Here is a 23,339-nt window from a genome sequence, read left to right as displayed (position 1 = left end):
GGAGACTTGTTGCCAAGGCCTGTAGTGGCAGGACAGGGGATAATAGCTTAAACTAACAGATTTAGGTTGGGCTTTGGGAGCATATTTTTACAGTCAGGGTGGTGAAACAATGGAACAGGTTGTCCAGAGAAGTTGTTGATGCCTATCATTGGAGGAGATCTGTGATCACTGTCCTCATAGTAGCATATCAGGAGACACAAGTTAGTTTGGGTTCCAGTTCTCCTTACAGACTACCTGTGCAGATGTGTGTCTGACTGTGCTGACTTCAGGTTGTTGTTCCCTAATTTCTGCACTGGAGGAGAGAAAAGATTGAATGTGCAAAGTGCATTTAGTGTAGCTTTGTGTGCTTGTGCCTGCACACAACAAATGGAAATGCTCTGCATATAATAAGCTAAAGGTCCAAACTATCAGAAATAAAGGAGTACTCCACTGCCTAGTAGGTAACTTTAGATGTGATTCTGTGGGGCTTGAGTGTTAATTACATCATGTATAAGAAATAGGTAAGGTGATATCAAGTACTTATGTGGAACTCTGTACTCTCCATCACCAGTACCTGAGGTGCAATATGTGCTTGTATGCAGTGACTTCACATTAGGCAGCACTGAATAATGTGTTCTACAGTCTACATGCTTGAATAGCAGGATGCTTTGCATTTATATAGCACTCTGGGTAAAAAAAAAAAACCAAAACCTGAAATACTTTTAAAGGAGACTTCCACCCCTGCTGGAAAATTACAGAACAGAAATTGAACTGTTTTAGCAAAAAGTGGGTGACCACTTGAAATAGAATCCATCACCTGATGTTCACTTCACTGCTGTGACATAAGAAAGGTTTCTAATGTACAAGACAGATGAATGTTGCTAACCCTTTAGTAGATCTTTCTTAATTTTTAAAAATTGGAGTAATCTTTCTCTACAGAAAACTACTCCAGTTTTTCTGAGTGTCCTAAATGAGCCATTTTATTCATTGGTCACTGGCAGCCTGAGACATCAACGTGTTTCTTAAAATGCTTTTTGGGAGGAGGTACTCCTTTTGTGTGACATTTTCGTGCATTGGTAGCTGTTGGGGTTTTGCTTCCCCACTACTGCATTTCTCTTTAAGTGGGAACTCACTGTCTGTTCTGGAGGTGCTGGAGAAGTTCTCAGTGGGGATGTGCTGTGACCTTGGTGTTGTGTGCCATTTGTGCATCATTAAAAGGTCGTAATGAAGTTCTGCCGCACACAGATTGTAAAAGGTCAAGCAGAAAGTTGGGAGCCAATGAGGTTGGGAAGAAAAATTGTGCTAGCAGCAGAGGTTGAGGGATTCATTATATTGATGCTATGGGGTTTTCAGCAGAGTAATAACTGAGTTAGCAATAGAATGTAAATCTTCTCAACCACTTAGTCTGAGCCTGCTTCCTCTTGATTTGTGGGGATATATTTTCACTAGAGTACAGGAAAAGTCATTATGCTTTCAAGAAAGCCACTGGAACTAGTTAATGCATTGTAAGTAGAAAGACAGAAGATAAACAGAACTCTATGTGGCTCGTCTGTAAAAGCAGGGCCCTGGTGACAGAAGAAGAACAACTGTACCAAATGAAAGTGTTTATGTAAATAGTTGTTGTTACCCCACGTAATTGCAGGTTTGCAGGCTTCAGCTGGCAGGCAGTGTTATATATATGTGGAGTGCTGGGACAATAACTATAAAGGCTGCCTTTGTGGTTCATAGCTTGGAAAGTGCTAGTGGCCTTTTAGAATCACATCTACATGGGAATGCATCCTTCAGTCCCATGGACTTTGTCATTTGCCCCTATTTCTCTAAAAAATAGCCCCTGTAATTGCTGAAGTTTAGGTGTTCATCTCAGCAACATATAACAGACCGTGTAACTTTCTTGCGTTATAATTGACTTGAAACTAACTTGAGCTGTTGTGTGGAAGAAAACATCTGAACTCCAACCACCATGGCCTTATAAAAGCTAGGAGTAACTGAAATGTATGGAACAATTTTACTTTCCAGTTCTCTGGATGTGCTGGATAATACTCTGGCATAATTCATCCCAATCTGCACATAAACAAGAACTCACTTTGAAAGGCTGTGGGTTAGTTGTAATTTCATAGTCTTGTTATACAAGACTTTCCTTAATTGCTCTGTAAAACAAGCTCTTTTTTTGATAAGCATGGAAAAATTACCAATTTCTAATAATTCTTCATGTTAGTAACTTGACTTTCTGGAAAGTGAATTCTTAACATAGAAGAGGCATCAAGTTGTCATGTCGTAGGCTGTGATACCATAGTATCAGGGGGTAATAAGAGATGGGGAAAAGAGCTTGATACAAGCAAGTTCCAACCAGGAATCCAATCCCTTTATTGCACCCCAAGCATAGGATGTTATACTTTTTTATCAGAAGGCCACATAAGAAGGATTACAACATCATGTTAGATTCTGATTGGTTATACACACCTGCATTAGGACTAAGTTAGGATTACACACTACTTGGCATAGACATTCTTCATATTCTCTCCACAACACATATATTGTGTCTGGCAATTCTAAATCAGCAGAGATAGGCAAAACCCAGAGACTCCAGGCTTACACTTGTTTACATTTGCTACATCATTCTCTTAAGTCATTCCAGCCTTCCACTTTACCTCTAACTCAGCACTTACTGAACTCGTGCGCTCTCTCCTGTCCATGGCTGGACAATAGCTGCACCACAGTCACACAGTTCTATAAAATCACTGCATTTAATAATACTATATCCAACATCTCCCCTTTTGCTGTTAATTACTTATATATGCAGATACCCAAATATTTCTAGTTCTCATCCAATGCGTATGGAAGTCATCAAGAGTGCTTCCAGTGCTCTCAGTGATCAGAGCCTGTGGTAGTCCCAGATTGTCCTCTAAAGGTTTTGCCTTTCATCACTCTATTTATTAATTGATATATATTTTTTAGGAAATTGCATCCAGAAAGAGGGGAACTGCACAAAAGCTGCTGTCAATGTCACTGTTACCTATATCTAGGCTCCTCATTTTTTACACTTGAGTGGTATAGAAAGGATCAAGGCTATTACCCCTAAACGGTCCTAAAAACCTAAATGACAGTATTCATCCCTTTTCATTCCTGGCAGGTGATCTTGTAACTGATCTAATGTGTCAATTACACCCAGCTTTGAATAAAAGGATACTCAAAGCATCTGAAGGGGGGGGGAGGGAATACTGTGACTACAAGAGGTTATTTGGCATCCAGTCAGCTTCCATCAGATCACTGTAAATTACCTGTCACATTATTCCATTTCAGAACATGCTTTGTTTCCACATCCTCAGCTAAACAGTTTCATATTTTGTACCTCTATTCTGTCACGTTTTCACACTTGCTATGCAGTTCTGTTTTGTTCTAGAAAATACCATCTCTCTACAGACTGTGATAAAAGAACTCAGGGAGGTTTTCAAAGAAAGCTTTAATCAATATTGGAGGCATATTCTTTTGTACATCGATGATTCTAAGGTGTTTAATTAATCAGCAGAGAGTATTTTAGCAGGGGAAAAATGTTACTGAAGAAACAATAATGGAAAATTACAGGAATTTTATTTTAACATCAGCTTGGAGATTTCTTTTAGCACACACATACATGCTGTGAACCTGAGACAATCCTGTTAATTCATACCTGTTTCTTTTCCCGACTTTAATATTCATCTGGTCCTAAGCTACATCATCTGTTTACCTCTCTACACCTGAAAATTTCAACCACCAGATTCACATTATTGCTCAAAAACTGAAGGATCTTCTATCCTAGTTTGGTCTCTCTTCCTTAAGCAGGATCAAATCCCTGCAGTCTCTTGCACTGTTTTTGAGACCTAAATCCATTTGGATGCTAATTCGGAGACCAAATTTATGGATGTTTCAAGTACTATCTAAGAGTCAGGCTCTCAGAGATTGTCTGATTAATTCCTTTGCCCCAGATGGGATCAACCATACCTCTGTCATGTTAACATCTATCTTTGTAAACTTTTGGAGACAATCACTGTATTTAACTATCCTCATCTATAGACTTTTTTTCCCTTCAAAATTAATACCTAAAATCTCTCTATCTTCATTCTTACTCCTAATAACTGCCTTCCACGAAGGAGGAATTAATTTCAGGAATCATTTACATGTTAGCAGACTGTCGTGGAGGGGTTTTCCCTATTCCTCCCGTTAGGGGGAGGTGAGAAATGAATTTGAGGCGGTTTTGATTTTGTATAAAGTTATTTATTAAAATTAATATTTACAAATTTATACCACCCCTAACCACTATGAAATCAGGTTCTTAGGCAAGTTTATGAAAATAGCTTGGGATATATATTTACAGGGATTGATTATTAAGTGGAAATATCAAATTATTAACAATTATGGACAAATTCCCTTAGGCTTAATGCCTCTTAACAACTCTAAGTGTTTGCCCAGCAAGGGCTGAAACTGTGTGTGCTCTTTAGATAGAGATAACTTATATTACAAAGGTATTAAAGCTTACTTCGGTGTGATGCTCTTGAGTATTAATCATTAATCACCCTCCCGGGATTCTGTCTCAGCGTATGCCCAGTACTGGGGTCTTGGTGAGCTGGAGTCTGTCCCAGCTTGCAAGGGGATGATAAAGGTTTTCCCAGTCTTCCCAGTCTCTGGGGTAAATAGAGTTTTCTCTAACCTTCTCTCCTGGGGTGAAGTGGCCTCTGCCTGTATGCTGCAGCTTCTTCTGGATGCTGTGCATGTCCAGGGATAATCATCTGGCAGGAATTTCCTGATGCAGGGGAAGGACTTGTCCGTGTAACTTCTGACACGGTCTGGCAGCTAGCAGGCTGCATTTACAGGTTTGCAGACTGTCTGAGGGTCTGCTGGGCCTGGGTCTTTCCAGAGTACAGGATAGCTGGCAAGCAGTATTTATGCCGGGCAGGCAGGGTCTATGCCGTGCTGCAGGGAGACGAGCTCCGTAGATGAATCAAGATAGCTGTAGGCTTAGGCAGGGGGTTCTTGGCTCCCCATATATGTATGGTGCAGGCATGAATGTGCTCTGCTTCTCAAAGGGCTCGCAGGTAGCTTGACTGCGCCTTGAGATCAATATATGAGGTCTGAGCCTCTGTAATGCTTGCAAGTGAGTGAGGCCTGATCCTGTGTCTAGGCCATGCAAGCGGGTCAGTGCAGCAGGATGCTGCTGTGGATCAGAGCTGAGTCTAAATGCTCTAAGCATCTGAACTGGTAAACAGTCTGGACTGTCTGAACGTCTGACCACGTGGTGCTGCTGTGCACCCCTCTTTATGGGCTCTGGGCTGAGATTCGTGGCTCATTGGACATCTAAAATGACCAATCAGGTTGGCTGTAAGCCAAACCTTGCCCCAATAGGCAGTAGACATGCCTGGACCCTCCCAGTGGGGATTACCTGCCCAGACCTCAGGGGTACATGGGCTGGGCGTGTGTGTGTTACACAATTAGTTTGCTGCCTCGTGGGTCCTGGCAGAACATGATGTCTGGGCATAGAGAGGCATGGTGAAGCCTCAGTTTTGGGGCTGCTGCCCCTCCACCACACAGACTGTTATCAAATCTGTCTTTTATATTCTCTTCCTTGGCTTAAAGATTTTCTTTCACGTTGTTTCTTGTCATCACTGCTGTCCCATGAACAATTCTCTCTCCTTTTAATTCCTGTCTGTGAAGGTGGTGTCCAAAAGCAGTGGCAGTCCTCTGGATGAAGTCTTTTCCAGTGCTTATTAGAGCAGAAAGGATCATTCTGCTTGTCCTAGACACGATAATTCTGTTTGTACATCTTGTTTTAGGAAAAGGCTTCTGCTGAACATGTGAGCTTTGGATAAAGACTAAAATGCAGATCCATTCTGGGTAGCAATGGTACAGATGCCACTGTATCGCTTCGTGCCTGCTGCTTCCTTGTCATTGCTATAGCACACATCCTCAGTTCAAAACCTGGGGAGTATTAAAGCCACTGGCTTGCATCTAAAATGCTTTAATTTAGGTTTTACTTCATCTAAATGAGGTCAATTCAAATGCTGTCTCTGAAACTTCCAGTGCTGTATTTTTACTTCCCAACTGGGCTTCCAAGAGTTAAGAGTGTGGACTAATATACCTGTACCTAATATATAGGTACAGGTTTCGTTATCATTACCTACCCAGTTCTGACTTGACTGTTTAGGATTCATAAGAATGAAGTGAGCAGAGGGTTGTAAAGAAGTAAAACTGAAGTAGCTGTTACAGTAATCAGCTGCCTCTCTGTGCCTTCACATAAGTCAAAGCTCTATTGAGTTAGTAGCACCTTCTTGCCTAATTATTTCTAAATCTGAATTATGCCTGGTTAAGGCATGATGTTTGGTGTCAGGTTGTGTCTGGAAAACTTCCCTGCATTGAAGAATGTAAATTGAACAGTGATTATAATACCTGCTATTTATATTCGCTTCTCCAGGTGTACAATGGATCTGGTAATAAGGCTTCCACTTGTATTTATCAGTTCTGGTTTTGATAGTCTATCCTAAGTGTTTAATTATAATTGATTAACATACATAGAACCATAGAATCAACCAGGTTGGAAGAGACCTCCAAGATCATCCAGTCCAACCTACCACCCAGCCCTAGCCAATCAACCAGACCATGGCACTAAGTGCCTCCTCCAGGCTTTTCTTGAACACCCCCAGGGATGGTGACTCCACCACATCCCTGGGCAGCCCATTCCAATGCCAATCACTCTCTCTGGCAACAACTTCCTCCTAACATCCAGCCTATACTTTCCCCGGCACAACTTGAGACTGTGTCCCCTTGTTCTGTTGCTGGTTGCCTGGGAGAAGAGGCCAACCCCCATCTGGCTACAATGTCCCTTCAGGTAGTTGTAGACAGCAATGAGGTCACCCCTGAAGCCTCCTCTTCTCCAGGCTAAACACCCCCAGCTCCCTCAGCCTCTCTTCATAGGGTTTGTGTTCCAGGCCCTTCACCAGCTTTGTTGCCCTTCTCTGGACACGTTCCAGCACTTCAGCATCTCTCTTGAATTGAGGGGCCCAGAACTGGACACATGAAGTATTATGTCCTCATCCCCACTGCAGCTCCATTCCTTCAGTGAGTTACCGCTGCTATTGACAGCACAATTGTTTCACTGCTGGAGAGAGCAAACACCTATGAAAAGTAAGATATGTTGCCAAAAATAGCACCTTCAGAATGCAAATTACTAATAAACACCCGTGTCCTGGATTGTTTAGAATACATACAGCTCTTTTCAGTTGGTTTCTCACAGCCACCCACAATCACTGAAATACAGAAGGTGCTTTTTGATTATTTTTTTTTCTTCTCTCATTAAAAATGTCAGTTGTACCCAAATGAAAACACTTGATATGCATACTGGGGGTTAAATGGGAACCTGAAGTATAAACACTTGTTTGTAAGACAGTAACTTTGGTTAGAGTTCAGCAATCGGAAGATAGTGGGCTTGAAATTGCAGTTCATTTATTTTCATAGGTTTTACATTAGATTGAGATTTGGAATGCCTGTGGTTTAGAGAAGGTGGTTTATTAACACACACTTTGTTTATTGTGAGAGCAGATGCAATCAGGAACATTGCTTGCACAGTGAGCAAATGCTTTACAACTTGGCTTAGTATTTTGAGATAAACAAGTTTGAGGTATGGTAGGGTGCAGGATCAAATGCAATCTACTACTGTAATGGTTATTTTATTTACTGTAGTAGTAAGTTTCAGTTTAAGTTCCAAAGGTTCATTGGTCCCTTTGGGAAGGAAAAGGTGAAAAATGTTTGTAGTGTTGGTGTACATTTGGTGCAGGATCCTTTCACCGTCAAAAAGAAATGGTGCTGACTGTGACTAAATTTTCTACAGGTGCTCTTTAGGATAAGTTGGGAAACAATCATGAACATGACATTTAGGTAGAATGAGGCAGCTACATAGAGTTCACAGAATCACAGATTCAACCAGGTTGGAAAAGGCCTCTAAGATCACGAAGTCCAACCTATCACCTAACTCTTCTAATTAACTAAACCGTGCCGTCATCCAGCCTCCTCTTAAAACACCTCCCGAGATGGGGACTCCACCAGCAACCTGGGCAGCCCATTCTAATGCAAATCTTGCTGTGAAGAACTTCTTCCTAACATCCAGCCTAAACCTTCCCTGGTGCAGTTGGAGACTGTGTCCTCTTGTTTTGCCACTGGATGCCTGGGAGGAGAGACCAACCCCCACCTGGCTACAACCTCCTTTCAGGTAGCTGTAGAGAGCAATGAGGTCTCCCCTGAGCTTCCTCTTCTCCAGGTTGCACACCCCCAGCTCCCTTGCTCTCTCCTTGTGGGGCTGTGCTCCAGCCTCTCACCAGCCTTGTTGCCCTTCCCTGGACACATTTGAGCACCTCAACATCTTTCTTAAATTGAGAGGTGCAAAACTGGACACAGTACTCAAGGTGTGGCCTCACCAGTTTAAATCTCTTTGCTGACCCTATCCAGACAAAACAGGAGCTGCTTTCTCATTATGGCTACTGTTAAATATCACATAGTGGCCTCAATGGAATACTTCTCAGATTCATTTCTGCTGTAGAGTTCTATTCTATGCCAAGTTCTCCATTTTGAATCATACACAATGCTTTTGAACTCCTGTTTTTGCTTTTCCAAACCACGTCTCATTATTTTCAGAAACAAATTGTGCTAGAGATTGTGAATCTTGGAAAATGAGTGAGCTTCTATTGAGGCCAATTTTTGCAACAGTATGTTAATGAAGCTTGAAAAAACCTCTCCGTTTTCATGTTGAACCATATAATAGAGTTAGCACTTCAGTGCCCAAATTATGTAAGTGACAGAGAAAGGGAGAAATCAAGAGCCCTACTCCCAAAGCAGTTGAATTAAACAGGCTTCAGATCATATTGAGAATCTCTGCTTGTGCTACTTCTATTATTAGACAGAAAATTCTTTCCTGTAGGGCATTGTTAATGAGCCAATAAGTTTTGGAGTTACTCATTATATTCCCCATCACACTCGTACTCCTCAGGATACCCACCTTCTGCACCCAGCTCATCCATACTGCTGTTCCTACTGGATTTCTGCTGAGAGATTCAAAATGGAATGGTGTTACATTTAATGGAATTTAACAGCTTTAACTTTGCTGTCGCTGGTGGTGGCCTTCAGGAGATTATTGAGCTTTGAAAACATCCACCACTTCCGGACAGTGATTCTTAGTGCGACTCTGTTGGATTGTTGTTGTAGTGTAGGTGGATAAGGCCCTTAGCTGCTAGTGCTCACACTAGAAAAATGCCTTACTTAGCCCTTGTTTTTAGTGGGAAGCTCTTGCAAATGGATGTTTTTATTTATGAAGGCTTGTCATCATCTCTATTGAAATTTAACGGTGTATGGCTGTGAGATGGGGTCATCAGGCCACTTATTAACTCAGCCAGAAGGAAAATAAAAATGCCTTTTGGGCCCCATTGGCAATATTTCTTGAGCACCTGCTATTTAATCATCTTCCTGCTCTGTTCAGGTTGTCAGATATCTATATTACTTATTTCATTTAAGTGTATGGAATGAGGTGTGGTAATGACTTCTATATTCATAGTAATGAAGTCTCAGCTTCCCTATGGTATCCGAAATTACTGCAGCTCAACAGCATCAGAGATCCTTCCAACACCAAAACCCAAGTTGCAATATTTTACACCTTTGCTGCTGGCACTGAATTTCTACATGCTTACTTAACCAATTAAAATTGGTTTATTACTTTTAATTACCTGTCTAGTTGACTTTGTTTTCTAATTTATCAAGTTAGGCTAGAATATTTTATACGTGCTTACTTAGTTGCTAACAGACAAGGCAGCTACATGCCACTTTATCTACATGCAGCTAATGCTTGCTCTGAGAGCAGCATTGTGAGAGTTGGGAGGAATATGTTTTAAAATACAATTTTGAGGGTCTTAGATCCAAACTGTGACTTGTTTTATGGTTTCAGGGGCATCCCAGGCTGTAAATAGCAGTATGTGCAAAACCCCACATTAAAATTGCATTCTTTTCCTAGAAGCTAAGCTATTAAAGGGGAATCATTTTGTTCTTATTTCCTTGCTGAATTTAGAGCAAAATCAGTTAAGTAAGAGGGTGCTTTGCTCAGAGCTGTGTACTTACTTCTGACAGTGCTGCTGATTGAAGAAGGCATGTGAACACCAAGCCAGGACAGACCAAGTGGAATCTGCAGGGCTCCAACCATGCGTGGATGCATGCTAAGTTACTTCTCACAGCTTGCTCATCTTCCTCTTTTGATCTTGAGCTCACAGACAGTGTGTTTCCAAATGTTATCTAAGCCTTCACTTCTGGAGCTCTGGACTAAGTGCCTGTTCTGTATTTCCTTTATGTTAATGAATATATGTTGATCATTTCCCAGGCAAGGCTCAAGATTAGCTGCTGGTTCCTGCCCTGGACTTCTGGACAGTTGTCACAACAGCTGTCTCCTCTTTTTCTTCCTCTCTTCTTTTGTTGTTCTTTTAGACTGCTTTTCAGGAAATCCTTCTTTCATGCTGTTCTGCTCTCTGTGAGGGTTCCTCACAGCTTTGTCCTCGTTGCTTTCTCTTTTCCCTCTGTGCCTCATCTTTGATTGGTTCCACCTGCAACTAACTTAAGTAACCAATTCTATGATGCTGAATCAAAACCCTATCAATCATTCTGCCATCTGTCCCAACTAACACCTCAGCAACTCCAGTGATCCTATGTGACTGTTCAGGTCTCAGCTAAATTCATCGTAACTCAGAGAATGTGTCCTCCTTTTTCTCTCCTCGTTTCTTTCTCTTTCATTCCCTGGTTGCTTCTCCCTTACCTCGTGAAGATGTGCTGCATCTAAAAGCTGATTTAAAATTACTTATGAGACTTGTAAATAATAACCCTGCAAGTGTGAGATCAGCATTTAGCTATGTGGAAAGGTTTCAAGAATCATTTTTATTTTCTCCTCTGTATTCTCCTTTGTTTTATTCCTTTGCTTCAAATTCTTTGGGGAAGATCTGGCTGGATAGCCCCTGCTATTAAGTTAACCTGACAGAGACTTCCAAGTGAAAGTAAGTCAGAATATACTAAAACCAGAGTGTATGGAACTGTAGGGAATTGTTTATCTTTGGAGAGTTATTGAAAGGAAAGCCTTATTTCATAGCATTTCAGTGACAAACAAAAGCTGAAAGTCAGGTGAAATGTGTTCCATTAATTTTTTGTTGGCTGTCTTATCTGAGTGTGTGCGGTGTAAGACAGAGGCACCACAAATTCCTCCTTATTGCATAAAAAGCCTTCAGCTGAATCCTGCAGGCTGATGCAAACCTTGCTCCCAAACCTAGTAAAGCTTTTCAATACGAGGTGATCTTTGACCTAAAAGGGATTGCATCCTTGAGGAGTTTGTATTTAGCACATCCTTTTCTAGTTTTCAGTAGGACCTTTCAGCATTTGTGGCCTTGGTGGCTTCAGAGAAAATATTTCACACAGTTATTTGTGGAACATTCGAGGGAAACAGCCAATGAGTTTACAGGGATAGGTTTCCATGCTGACATATGATGCATTGTTAAAGTGAGTTTACATTGTTCAGGTGCACCCTTAATACGCAGCACTCAGAAGCCTGCAGTAATCACACAATGGAATCATGTTTATGGCCAAGCTTCAATATGTTACAGAATCTGCTTGGAAAAGGGGAGAGAGGGAGGGGAAGCAATTTGCAGTGCTTGAGGCACTCAGATATAAATTGCACCCTCCTCTTCTGAGTGACAGAGCTCAAGAAGATAGGACTTGCTTTGAAAAGTTGTAAACAATGACAAAATATCACAAAGAATATACAAACATGCTGGTGTGATAATCTCTGACAGCAGAAGTCCTTCTAGACTTGGCAACCATCAGCCTTCAGAAAACTCTTGTCAGTTGAAAATTCTAGGCAGCAAATCTCCCATTAATCAACTGAGACAGCAGGAGAGGTAAGCAGTCGGAGCAGAGGCCAGCATCTTGATCAAAATATGTGTTTTATTTACTCACACTCGTAGGTGACATGGGCTGACCTAAGCTCAGGTGGAGCCTTCTCACGTGAAATGCTTTGAGAGTAGAGTCTGTAGAAGCTGAAGACATTTCTACTTGGTGCCTCTTCATGTATTTATATGTATTGAGGTGACAGTTTGAGGAAATAAGACCACCTGTTTGTTTATTACTATTTCAGAGAATGACAGACTGCCTAAGGTTGTGAGCGTCTTGGTCTTTCCTCCATGGGAAAAAAAGCTCTCTTTTTCTTAAGATCCCAAAACAAAGGGCTTAATAAAGGCATTTTTTGTTGCACTTCTGGTGCTTTACCTGGAAAATAAACCTTCAGGATTATTAGCCTGGCATCATTAGGAACAAAACATTCTCTTTAAAAAGCAAATTGGAACATGCTTCACGGGAATAACCAGGACTCAGCCGTGGTTGTTGGGCGATAGGTACGATTCTTTTTATTGTGCTTTATGAGCAGGAAGATGTGAAACTTGTAATGTTTTCAAAGTGCTATTAAGTGAATGAGGCGGATGGAGGAACATGGCAGAGAGGTTTGAGAGAATTGGTTTGATCTGCTGTAGGGATATGTGGTTAGAAGCAATAGCTTGTCCATGGTTTATCAAGCTCTGTTGGCAGGCAGCCTGTAGAGACGTTTTCTAGCCCAATACAGCAAACGGAAAAAGAAACCACTTTGACCACCCAGCAATACTAGGCAGGGGAAAGCCTAAGATTACACATGTGGTCAGCAAACAGGCCATTATCCACTTTGTTCCCTCTTTGTGGTGTGTCCAGACCCTAATGCATAGACTTGCTGGCCACATTCCACTTGTAGAAGCATGGACGTATAGCACTGTTCAAGGTACCCTCAGGTGTCCAAGATGCTGCACCTAGAAAGACAAATACAACACAGGATTTAGGGCAGACTCCCAGCCCTTTAGATCAATAAGTGGAGGTGAGGCAGAGTAATTTGCAGAGCCTAAATAAAGGCTAGACATTCAAATCCTGCCCTTCAGATGAAATCCCAATCCTATAGGATTAGTGAGACTTCTGTTTAAGAAGTTAGGATTTATGCTTTAGTAATCAGATATTTTCATTTCTGAAAGAGGTAAAATTGCATAATAGACCTTATTTGCTAGCCAAAGCATGAATTTAGGCAGCTGAAGGTATCAATTTTTTGTCATAACCAGCCCAACATCCAAGTTTACAGCAAATAAAAGACTTCATCCTGCAGGTTCTTCGGTAAACATCCTCAACTTGAGTTAAGTCTATACAGATGCTCCCCTGTATGCAATATAATGTAGTAGGTAGGAAGAGGAGAGAAGCAGAAAGCAAATTCCTCCTACCTCTTTCTTCTCAATTCCTATATTTCCTATGGTAGCATGTGAGTTCTCAGACCTGTTTTGAAAAAGCAGGTCTGCCTGCTGGAGAAAGAAGTAGTCAGCTGGGACATCCATGCTTTTGACATAATTACTTATCCCTTTTGCTGCCTCCAGGAATGTTTTGGCTTATAGTTGTGCCAAAGCAAACTTATTTCAGATTTCTTACACACACTAAAAGTGTATGTTTTATTTTCTCTTGCATCTATGATTAATACACTTTCCCCCCCCATCTCTTAACTTACTAGCATTGTAATGTCTCTTTCTAACTACACAGATCTAAACGATAGACATGAAACAACCAGTTACTTTTAAAACTCATCATTTGAATGATGAAATAATGAATGAATAAAATAGATGATAAAATGGCACTTTAGCTAAGTCTGACCATGTATTGTTCTTCTCTCAATGAAGTATTTGTAAAGGTTTTCCATTCCTTATTTGCAGACTCTGCTGCTTTGGTCCTGTGTTTATGGTAAAAAACCTTGCATGTGGTTCTTATAAGTACTGGAGCTTCTTCTGGCTTTCATTGTTCCAGCCCTGCAATCTAGCTTTATTTTCAGTGAGTCCAAAAGAATATTAATCTCTACTTTCTGTCTTCATCCTTTTGAAAGTTCAAATTGTTGTGAGCAGCCTTGCATTTCATGGGTGTTCTTATCACGAAGGGCATGTGGTCTTGCTGTAGAATTATTATCTCCGGTGAGGCTCATCTCCTAGAAATATTTTCTCATTTTCTAAGTACTGGAGAGAGGGTAAACTGCCCTGCCTCAAAACACTGCACTATTTCAAGCTTATTGGTTTAGTTATCATTAGGGAGTTTCTTGTGAGTTCATATTTGGGTTTCTTTAATGAAAATCAATGAGAGATTTTAAAGCATTTTCAAAACTTATTAGCTGTAGTACAACCTCAGTGAAAACTGGGATGATGGCATTATGGGCAGAATAAGGGAAATTCAGGTGTGAAGGTCCAAAATGCAATTGAATTTGTTGTAGTCCCACAATGCTGATCTATTGGCTGTCACCTTAGGTGCAGGAAAATATGGGGGTAAAACCAGTGCCATTTGCGCCCTTCTCACATCTAAGAAAGGTTGCCTAAAAGGCCACTTTGCTTCTGTTCTTGCAGTAAGATTTTCCACCAGCTACAACTCTTCCTCACTCAGGAGGCAGCCTTGTAAAAGGGGAAATAAACATACATTTTTATTTTGAAGGCATGCCTCCCTTGCTGTAAGTGCTTAGGTGCTAACCAGTCACTGTAATGCTGTGATGAAGAAATATCTATACATCAGAAGTGCAGCCGTGTAAATGCATCTGTGCACCTTTTTGTTCTCTTCATTGATGTGATAGGGTATTTTGCAGAACCTGATCTAGGGTAAGTTGTCCCTGCCCATGGCAGGGGGGTTGGAACTAGATGATCCTTGTGGTCCCTTCCAACCCTGACTGATTCTATGATTTTTGTACCTAGATAACCTCACAGATTTCACAGGAGCACCTCTTAAATTAAGTGCGATCAGGATCAGTGATCTCCTGCTTTGAGGCCAATTTTGCTGGTTCATCTGCTGAGATGTGCTTTTCTAACTTCACAAAATCACTTTAATTCCAGTTAAACTATTTCATGTTATCAGTGACCTCTAAATGTGCTATCCTGGTTATACAGGATAAGGTTAAGACTTTTCTCTCAGAACTAGCTCGTTGAATTAGGAGGCAGATTCTGAGCCACTGTAAAGTGGCATAATAAAAATTGATCTTAGGGAAGCTACACTACTTTGCATCAAGTGAGAACAAGGCCCTTTGTATATCTTAATTCTGATTTTTTTCATTAGGTGTATAACTGTTAAGGTGACAGTCTTTTGCATGCATTAGCTGCTAGTTGTGATGGTTTGGGTTTCCACTGGTTGGCTGGTGTGGTTGTTTCATTTTCACAGCCTATCATCTAATTATTACCAAAATATTCCAGCTAACTTCAAACTAGTGCAAAGGAAAGTCTACTGTGTAGCACGAAGCAGAAAGTAGCACAGCCTTTTCTTTAAGTCAGAGACAAACTTTGAAGGCAGTCCAAGAGCCACTGATAGAGTTCAAATGCTCTTTATCCTGCAAAATTAAAGAGCCCATTTTTTTCTGCCTTTTTAAAGGTAGACGAAGAGCTGGAGATTACAGAAGAACAGTTTGCAGGGTTTCACAGACTGGATAGCTTAGATCTCAAAGTACTGGATTGTGAAGTAGCAATTGCTCCTGTCTTATTCTCCTTTTATTTTTCCACCCCCCCTGTGACCACTGTGATGCAATGACATGACACGTGTTACCAGTGAAACATTAGTTTTGAGAGCTGCTGGATACCAGGCAGCTTCCAGCAAAGATGAAGTATGCAATATTTTGCATTCACAGGGCTCTTAACCCTTGGCAGGGATTGCTTCCTGACTGCTAAAATTTCTTTGTTAGCAGTTGTTATGTTACTTAAGTAGGGAAGTAGTGGATTTCTAGCTGATTGTGCTATTAGTCTTTGTTCCCTATGGATCAAGTAATTCATATGTGTTTGTAATGCTCTCCCTATGCCAAACTGAAGCTACTCTCCCATATTCTGTATCAGTGTTCTGCACCTAATGAAACCAAATACCAGGTAAGCACCTTCCAATTCCTCCTTAACCCTCTGCTCCCAGCAATTCAGCAATTTCAGTCATTTGGAGGGTAAACTGGAGTTGCTATTTCTCTTTTACTTTTGTGGATAGGAAGCACACTTGCTCTCTGCAGCACTTTCTGCTGGTAGTTTCTTCTAAGGATATCACCCCATTCTCTTTGCAAGTTACTTTTATTCTCAGAAGAGATTCAAAGAGAATCCTAGGTTCCTAGGTGTGGAGTAGATACAATTAGATCTTTACAACATGCAGTAGAAGACAATGCTTTTATCATTAGCTCTGTTTTTATCCCTTGGAATAACATACCAGCCATTTAGTGTTCAGTGCTCTTGAAGGGTACTATTTGAGCTGATCATACGTGCACAAAGCTTAGGTGGCAAATTAGTTTCATGTATTATCTATTCATTTGACTTATCTATATCTAGAGAAAGCTGTTTTCTTGGGTTTCTCTCTGGATTCTATCACAAATGTAATTTTAACTCCCTCCCCCTCCCCTCCCTCCCATAATGTACCATTAAAAGGGCAATCCAATACTATTTAGTGTGGACAAATATATTTTAAAATCTGAATCTGCAGCTTCCCTTAGAGTCACAGAATCATAGAATAGAATCAACCAGGTTGGGAGGTCTTAACAGCAAATCAAGGCGGTGTCTGCACAAAGCAGACCCACATAGAATGAGAACTGTCTGAACATAACTCACAGAGACCAGATCACTAGAAAGAAAGGCACAGCCAGAAGTGAGAGCTAAGTATGTGAGAAGTGCCCATCTTATCTGCATTTTGGCTAGTTGTGTTTCTCAGCAGAAAACTGAGTGATATAGATTACTGTTGCTTTTCTTTTTTCTTCTCACAGCTAAGGATTTGATTTCTCTCAGTAAAAAATAGCCTCAAACTAGCACAAGGCTGTTGGTGGGAGGTGAATGCTACAAATTCTTCCCAGAATCTTAGTTTTTCCCAACATGTTATAACACCTTAAACCAGGATATTGTCTTCATATACTGCAGTCCAGAAGGAACTGAGAATATGATAGAGTGTATTAATTACTTGAGTTGTCAAATTATCTAAACTTTATTCAGTTCCATGGTTCTTTGGTGTAAAAAAGTCTTGCTGACTCCAACAGCAAACCCTGTATTAAACAGATGAAGTACATTTTAACTGCAAGAAGGCTACTGCTTTTATGTGAGCCCATTTTGAAACCAGCATAAATTACTCTCCAAAGCAGCTCAACACATTTATTTAAGGTCTGATTTTGCAATTTGTCTAGAAGAGGAATCCTCTGAATTTCAAAGCCAAAGGTCCAGTTAAGAATAGCTTTTCTTTTCAAGAATAAAACAGGATGCCAAACTCCTATGTACTACTTGGAAATTCCTACTTAAGAGGTTCTTTCATGAATCTGAAGCACAATTGATACTCTCAAGTTTGCAGAAGGGGTAAAAATGAGCAAATATAGTAAACTATGGCAAAGTTTGAGCTATATGAAGTGTGTACCATAAATAATATAGTTTAAAAACCTGAATATTATAGGTTATAATAACTCATTGCATACCTTTAGTGCCACCTATATGCAAGCAGTGGTGCAAGAAAACAAAAGTGCATTCCTGGAAAGTAAGTTGATAGAATTGATTGTCAGCAACACTCAATCCCAAAGTAATAGCAAATACATTTATTAAATGAGAAGCTGCCAACTTAATAATGAGTTATCTTTTAGTATAATGCCATCATATTGGTTTATCCTACAAAGAGTTCTTCCAATTAGCCAGCTTTACACTAAGACACAATAGTGCCTGTCTATAATCTCATTTTGAATTACATTCTTGCAATTAAACTTATGAAACTCCCTTAATCTGTTTAAGAGAAAACTTGAAAATCAAGCCTAAACCCCCCCAAAGTTATTGTATAAGTGCTCGTTGGCTTATCAAACCTCGATTGTAAATCCCAGGGAGTTTGAGCTGGTTTTATTTCATTAGTGCTATCTGGTTTGTATTTCATTTTGTGCACATCACTTCTAAGACTGAAGTCTCAATACTTTGCTATTAGATTTGATTTTTTTTTTCCATTTCCAGCATGACTTCATAACTGAAAGATGCCAAGTGAAACCTTGTTCAGTATTGCTGTTAACTTGCCACACACAAACTATTAAGCTTTTACAGCAACTGAGTTTGAGCAGCAAGTACCTAACTCTGTAGAGTGGTTTTATTTTATATCCAAGTAGTAACAAGTAGCTGATATCCCTGTCTGTGCCACCTGAATGTAAAGCAACAAAACTGCAAGTCTCCTCATAAATTTTGTTTCGCTGCCTTACCAAAGGGTACAAAATCCTTCCAGCATTTCTGCAGAAACAGCATGAGGTAGAAGCATATAGTCCTGCCAAAGGCAAGGCATTCAGACAATCAACATTTGCCACAAAAACAATGAGAGGGCTGTTTTCCTGTTTCAGTGTCTTTACCACTCTATATTACTGCAAGTGGTTTGGGATTGAAGCTTCGTGTGCTGTATAAAATCTTGTCTTTTCATAATACATGTCCTTGTCCAGGGCAGTGAGAGTTGCCTATGGTCCTTCATGCAAATTACCTGACTAATTCTTGAAACAGATGCAGAAACAAGGATGTAGGTAGATCAGGGGCATGTCAGAAGATCAATATTTGAAATTTTTATAAAGCCTTGGTCCTCAGTCTCCAGTGCCTCAATAGTTAACAGATAGGTAGCACAGATATCCACTGCAAGACTATTACAGTGTTAACGCTGTAAAGCAGGGAGAGGATTTATGTTTATAACAAGTCTGCATCTAAATGATGAGTGCTGAGATGTTACTGATGTGTCCTGCACCATTCCAGTCTGCCCATTTAGAGACAGGGCAACTGTAAATACTATATAGATATTACAGTTTACAACAACTCCCCCTTTGCTCCAGGCTTATCTTTCTTTTCAACTTCAGTATGACGCTCCAATTCCTGAATCCTATTTGGGTTGCTTGTAGCCCAAATACTTTCGGTATGCACTCTTAAAAGACACCTTGACCAGATCAGGACCCTGACTTCAATCAGAGCATGACTTCAGCTCTGGAATTAAGACACCAAAACAACTGTTCTTTCCAAAGAGCAACATGAGGGATATTTCCCCATCCTTTTTCTAGATCACGCATTCAGCTCTGCTCAGAATATCACCTTCAGTGCCTAATAATCAATCCCCATCTGAGAATAATGAGACAAAGAAGCATCTTACAATGTGACTGCAAACCTGCAAAGAAACTCTTTTTAGAAAACTGAAAATATTGTAATTCATTTTCAAGCTTTTCAAAGAAGAGACTCGAAACACATCAGTGATCACTAAGCTTTAAGTTGTCCTGTAATTTGAGGTTCCTTTTGATGACAGATCTCAAGTAGATCTCGAGTAGGCCATAGAAAAAGAAAACCATCTCTTAAGCAAAAAAAAAAAGCACTAGCTTTCAAGGCCCAGGATGGTCTGAGATTAATAAAGCTTGACAATGCATTCTGAATGCAAGCAATGGCTTCTATTACAAGGGGAAAAATGAAAAAGCTGCTCTTACTGACACAGTCAATAGATTGCACCTCAGTGTATACTGTACTCTCTACATTTTTAATATAAATGTGTTCAGTTTCAGAGACGGGAGCATTATCAGCATTCATTTTACTTGAGGCAATAATGTGAGAAGTTGTCTGGTGTAATAAATAAATAACCTGTCTTTAAAACCATTTACTGAGATTGCTTTTCCCAAATGCTTATTTAGAGGTGCTCTGGAAGGTGTCATATAGCAAGACAGCCATGTTAGAAGGACTTTATAAAATGCAGCTTCTTTGCTGCAGACGCAAAAGAATTGTTGGTGGGGGTATATTTGTTCTGTTGGTTTGAGGAATGGTATAATGGCAGCCCTGTACAGTGGTGGGATGGTGTGGTAAGTTGTAAAATGTGGCTGGAGGTCACCCTATTTGTCAGGGGTTCTTGGTGATCATCAAAACCTGTCGGTAGAGACCAAGAATCTTTCCATCAGGGCTGGAAATTGCCCTTCTTTTCATCTGAGACTTATTTTTCTCTTCCATCATACTTTTTGGGACTTGAAGCAATGGAAGAAACTACCTTCTGTCTATAAATATCTATATTCAGCTCTTTATAATCTTTGTAGCACCCACTAAAAAAAATTACCTTCCCAGTGTAAATGGATCCTGTTCAATGGCATTTAATTATAAAATGAGACACAATTCGTGCTTTGTGCAGTCACTTTGCTGTATCTGCTTGGCAAATAACATTCATATGAGGAAAACCTCAATCTGTTTGAAAGGATAGGGAAGGAAGTGTTTATTGCATAGGTAGCTTATGAGAACATAAGGATGAGAAATATTCAGCAACCTTTGAGTTTCTGCTAATGATATCCAGTACTGAATGGGGTGTTTTGTACTCACCTGATGACTATTCATAACAGATTCTTCTTCTAAGGTGGCCAGAACAATGGGCTTGGTATATCTCTCATGCCTCTTTTACATCAGCAGTGTGCTCATTTCTGTGGAGTGACCCTTGATATACGCTGTTGTAAAGAGAGGAGAATCAGGCTGTAAATATCTAAGGGAGGAAAAGCATAACTGTCTCAGACTTTCTGGGATGTTAAGTACAAAATACAGGAAGATTTATTAAGAGCGACTCAGGGTTTGTAGCTGGCATAATAGGTTATAATGGAGCACAGCAAACTTGGGTTGGGTGGGAACAGAATGGTTTACTGTTCTGTGGCTTGGCTATCCAGGGCTCAAGGTGAAAACTCCATTGGTTAACAGATAGACATGTTTCTGACTATAGTTTAAAGGAATAGGTGGAGGTGAGGTTATAACACCATTCATGCATTCCTAATTCTGCATTCTTCTAGTGCTAGGCCTGGTTTGTAACTCTGAAGACTCTTCCCCACCTGAGACCTTCCGCTTCAAATGGCAGATTTTGAAGTTACACCTAAAAGTTTATTCTTTCTCTGTTCAGCAAAGAAAATCTCTTTTCACTAGCAAGGGTGCTTTATATAAAGTCTTCTGCAATACTTTCTTCAGGTCATACAGGGAAACCTAATTTTGAAATATTACAGAAGGTAAAACTTAGTATTTTCTGTCATAGAACTCGATGCTGATCTGATTGCTTTTGACTGTGATTCCAGGTTATCTACCTAATTTGACTACAGCATTATTACCAACATGTGTTTTCCCATGAGGAACATATTAATTTAGTAGTTGCCCTGGGGAAATCTAAACAAGAAAAAAAAAAGAGATTAAGTACAAGAATTCTTTGTCATAATAATTGTATGTGGAGCAGCATATACACAATAAATGACAGGCTTGTATTTAGAAGAGTGTTGGAATCAAAGTATTTTCAGTCTACAGTTTCCAATATAAATGGCTCATTTCAAAACATAATGCTCTGCATAATTAGATCACACAGTTTCAGCATCTGGGCTGTCTATCAGTCTGTTAAGTAATGTCGGGAAAGCTATGGGTAGCAGGAAACAATGAAAGAAGCTGATGCCCACCTGGAGAGCTTCAGATGGACAGACTCACACCCCTGCATTTCCCTTTTTATGCTGTTTTCCTGCTGCTCTTCTCCCATCTCTCCCCTCCGTGGCTTTTCCCTGGGCACAGAAATCGTCAGCACTGGAGCAGTGATGACAGTTTTGATGGTGACACAGTTTCTCTCTTCCATCTCCTACATAACAGGGTGGCAGTGAGAAAATACAGCCTTGAGCTGCAATTAGCGATTGCCCACTCATTTCTTCTGAAGCGCAGCCATCTAACTAATGACAGCAGTTCTTCATCTGGAGATAACATGACAGATAAAATAGGGTTCTGCGAATCACACTGTGTATGTGCATGAAAAGATTATTTTAATTTCTAATTAAGTGAGTATGTCAAACCAGCAGACCTGAGACCCCTTCCAGCGTCGAAGGACAATATCAAAATACTCATAGCAGATGCTCTTGTGCTGCCCTCCCTTCCTGGTCCTTCCTCCTTTTCCTTTCCTTTGGATTTAATCTCAGCCAGAAGCTTAATTGCAATAGATAGGTAATGGGTGAGGTAAAACTTAATATTGTAAAAGAATACTGAGGCACTGTGTAAGGTCCTGCATCTGAGTTGGCACAACCCTGAGCACAGATCTAGGCTGGGTGGCAAATGGCTGAGAGCAGCGCTGAGGAAAAGGCCTTGGGGGTCTGGGTTGATGAAAAGCTCAACATGAGCCTGCAGTGTGAGTGCAGCCCAGACAGCAACCCTGTGCTGGGCTGCAGCAAGAGCAGTGTGGGCAGCAGGGCAAGGGAGAGGATTCTGACCCTCTACTTTGCTCTCCTGAGACCCCACCTGGAGTCCTGTGTGCAGTTCTGGAGCCCTCAGCACAAGAAGAACAGGGAACTGTTTGAGCTAGTCCAGAGAAGGGCTGCAAAGATCCTCAGAGGGCTGCAGCAGCTCTGTTATGAGGACAGGCTACAAAAGTTGGAGCTCTTCAGCCTGGAGAAGGCTTCAAGGAGACTTTACAGTAGCCTTCCAATATCTGAAGGGGGCCTACAGGAGGGCTGGGGAGAGACCATTTACAAGGACTTGTAATAACAGGAGGGGGAGTAATGGGTTTAAACTGGCAGAGGGGAGATTTAAAGTAGATGTTAGGAAGTTCTTTGCAGTGAGGGTGGTGAGACACTGGCACAGGTTGCCCAGGGAGGTTGTGGCTGCTCCCTCTCTGGAGGTGTTCAAGGCCGGATTGGATGAGGCCTTGAGTGACCTGTTCTAGTGGGAGGTGTCAATGCCTATGGCAGGGGCTTGGAACTGGATGATCTTTGAGGTCCCTTCCAACCTAAACCATTCTGTGATTCTGTTAACATGTTTTCCATGTAATTCATAAAGGTACAAAAGGTAGTATAGGAAATGGTTAGTTTATGTGGCTGAAAATTAACTCTCTTCAGTAAAGATGTCCTTTATTAGGTTGTGTCAGGATGTTCCATTTTAGGGACGGGAGGACAGAAATGCCACTGACTCCTTTTGAAGAGTAAGAATGAAGATGCTGCACAATGATAGGAAGTTTAAGAGGAGATTCTATTTACTAGTTCACATATGCAGAAGGCAATCAGGTAGAATAGAGGGGTGGTTGTGGCCAGGGGGAGGTTACTCTCTTCTCTCAGGTGGCCAGTACCAGAACAAGAGGACACAGCCTCAGGCTGCACCAGGGGAGATTTAGGCTGGAGGTGAGGAGAAAGTTCTTCCCTGAGAGAGTCATTGGACACTGGAATGGGCTGCCCGGGGAGGTGGTGGAGTCGCCGTCCCTGGAGCTGTTCAAGGCAGGATTGGACATGGCACTTGGTGCCATGGTCTAGCCTTGAGCTCTGTGGTAAAGGGTTGGAC

The 23,339-nt window shown here is 40.9% G+C and overlaps 1 protein-coding gene and 1 long non-coding RNA gene across 9 annotated transcripts in view; one reads left to right on the top strand and one right to left on the bottom strand.

The window, feature by feature from the left end:
- Window positions 1-23,339, top strand: part of NLGN1 (neuroligin 1) — a 529,256-nt gene that overhangs the window by 412,131 nt on the left and 93,786 nt on the right. The window lies entirely within an intron of this gene.
- On the bottom strand, window positions 12,371-21,864 carry LOC135186788 (uncharacterized). The gene is made up of 3 exons (XR_010307099.1): window positions 21,488-21,864; window positions 20,388-20,509; window positions 12,371-12,851 (listed from the first exon to the last, which is right to left on the bottom strand). It is a non-coding gene; the product is annotated as an uncharacterized LOC135186788 (long non-coding RNA).

Source organism: Pogoniulus pusillus, chromosome 26 (assembly GCF_015220805.1).
Source record: "Pogoniulus pusillus isolate bPogPus1 chromosome 26, bPogPus1.pri, whole genome shotgun sequence".
NCBI classification, from domain to species: domain Eukaryota; kingdom Metazoa; phylum Chordata; class Aves; order Piciformes; family Lybiidae; genus Pogoniulus; species Pogoniulus pusillus.
The sequence above is the reverse complement of the archived record's forward strand: the minus strand, read 5'-3'. Positions and strand labels throughout refer to the sequence as shown.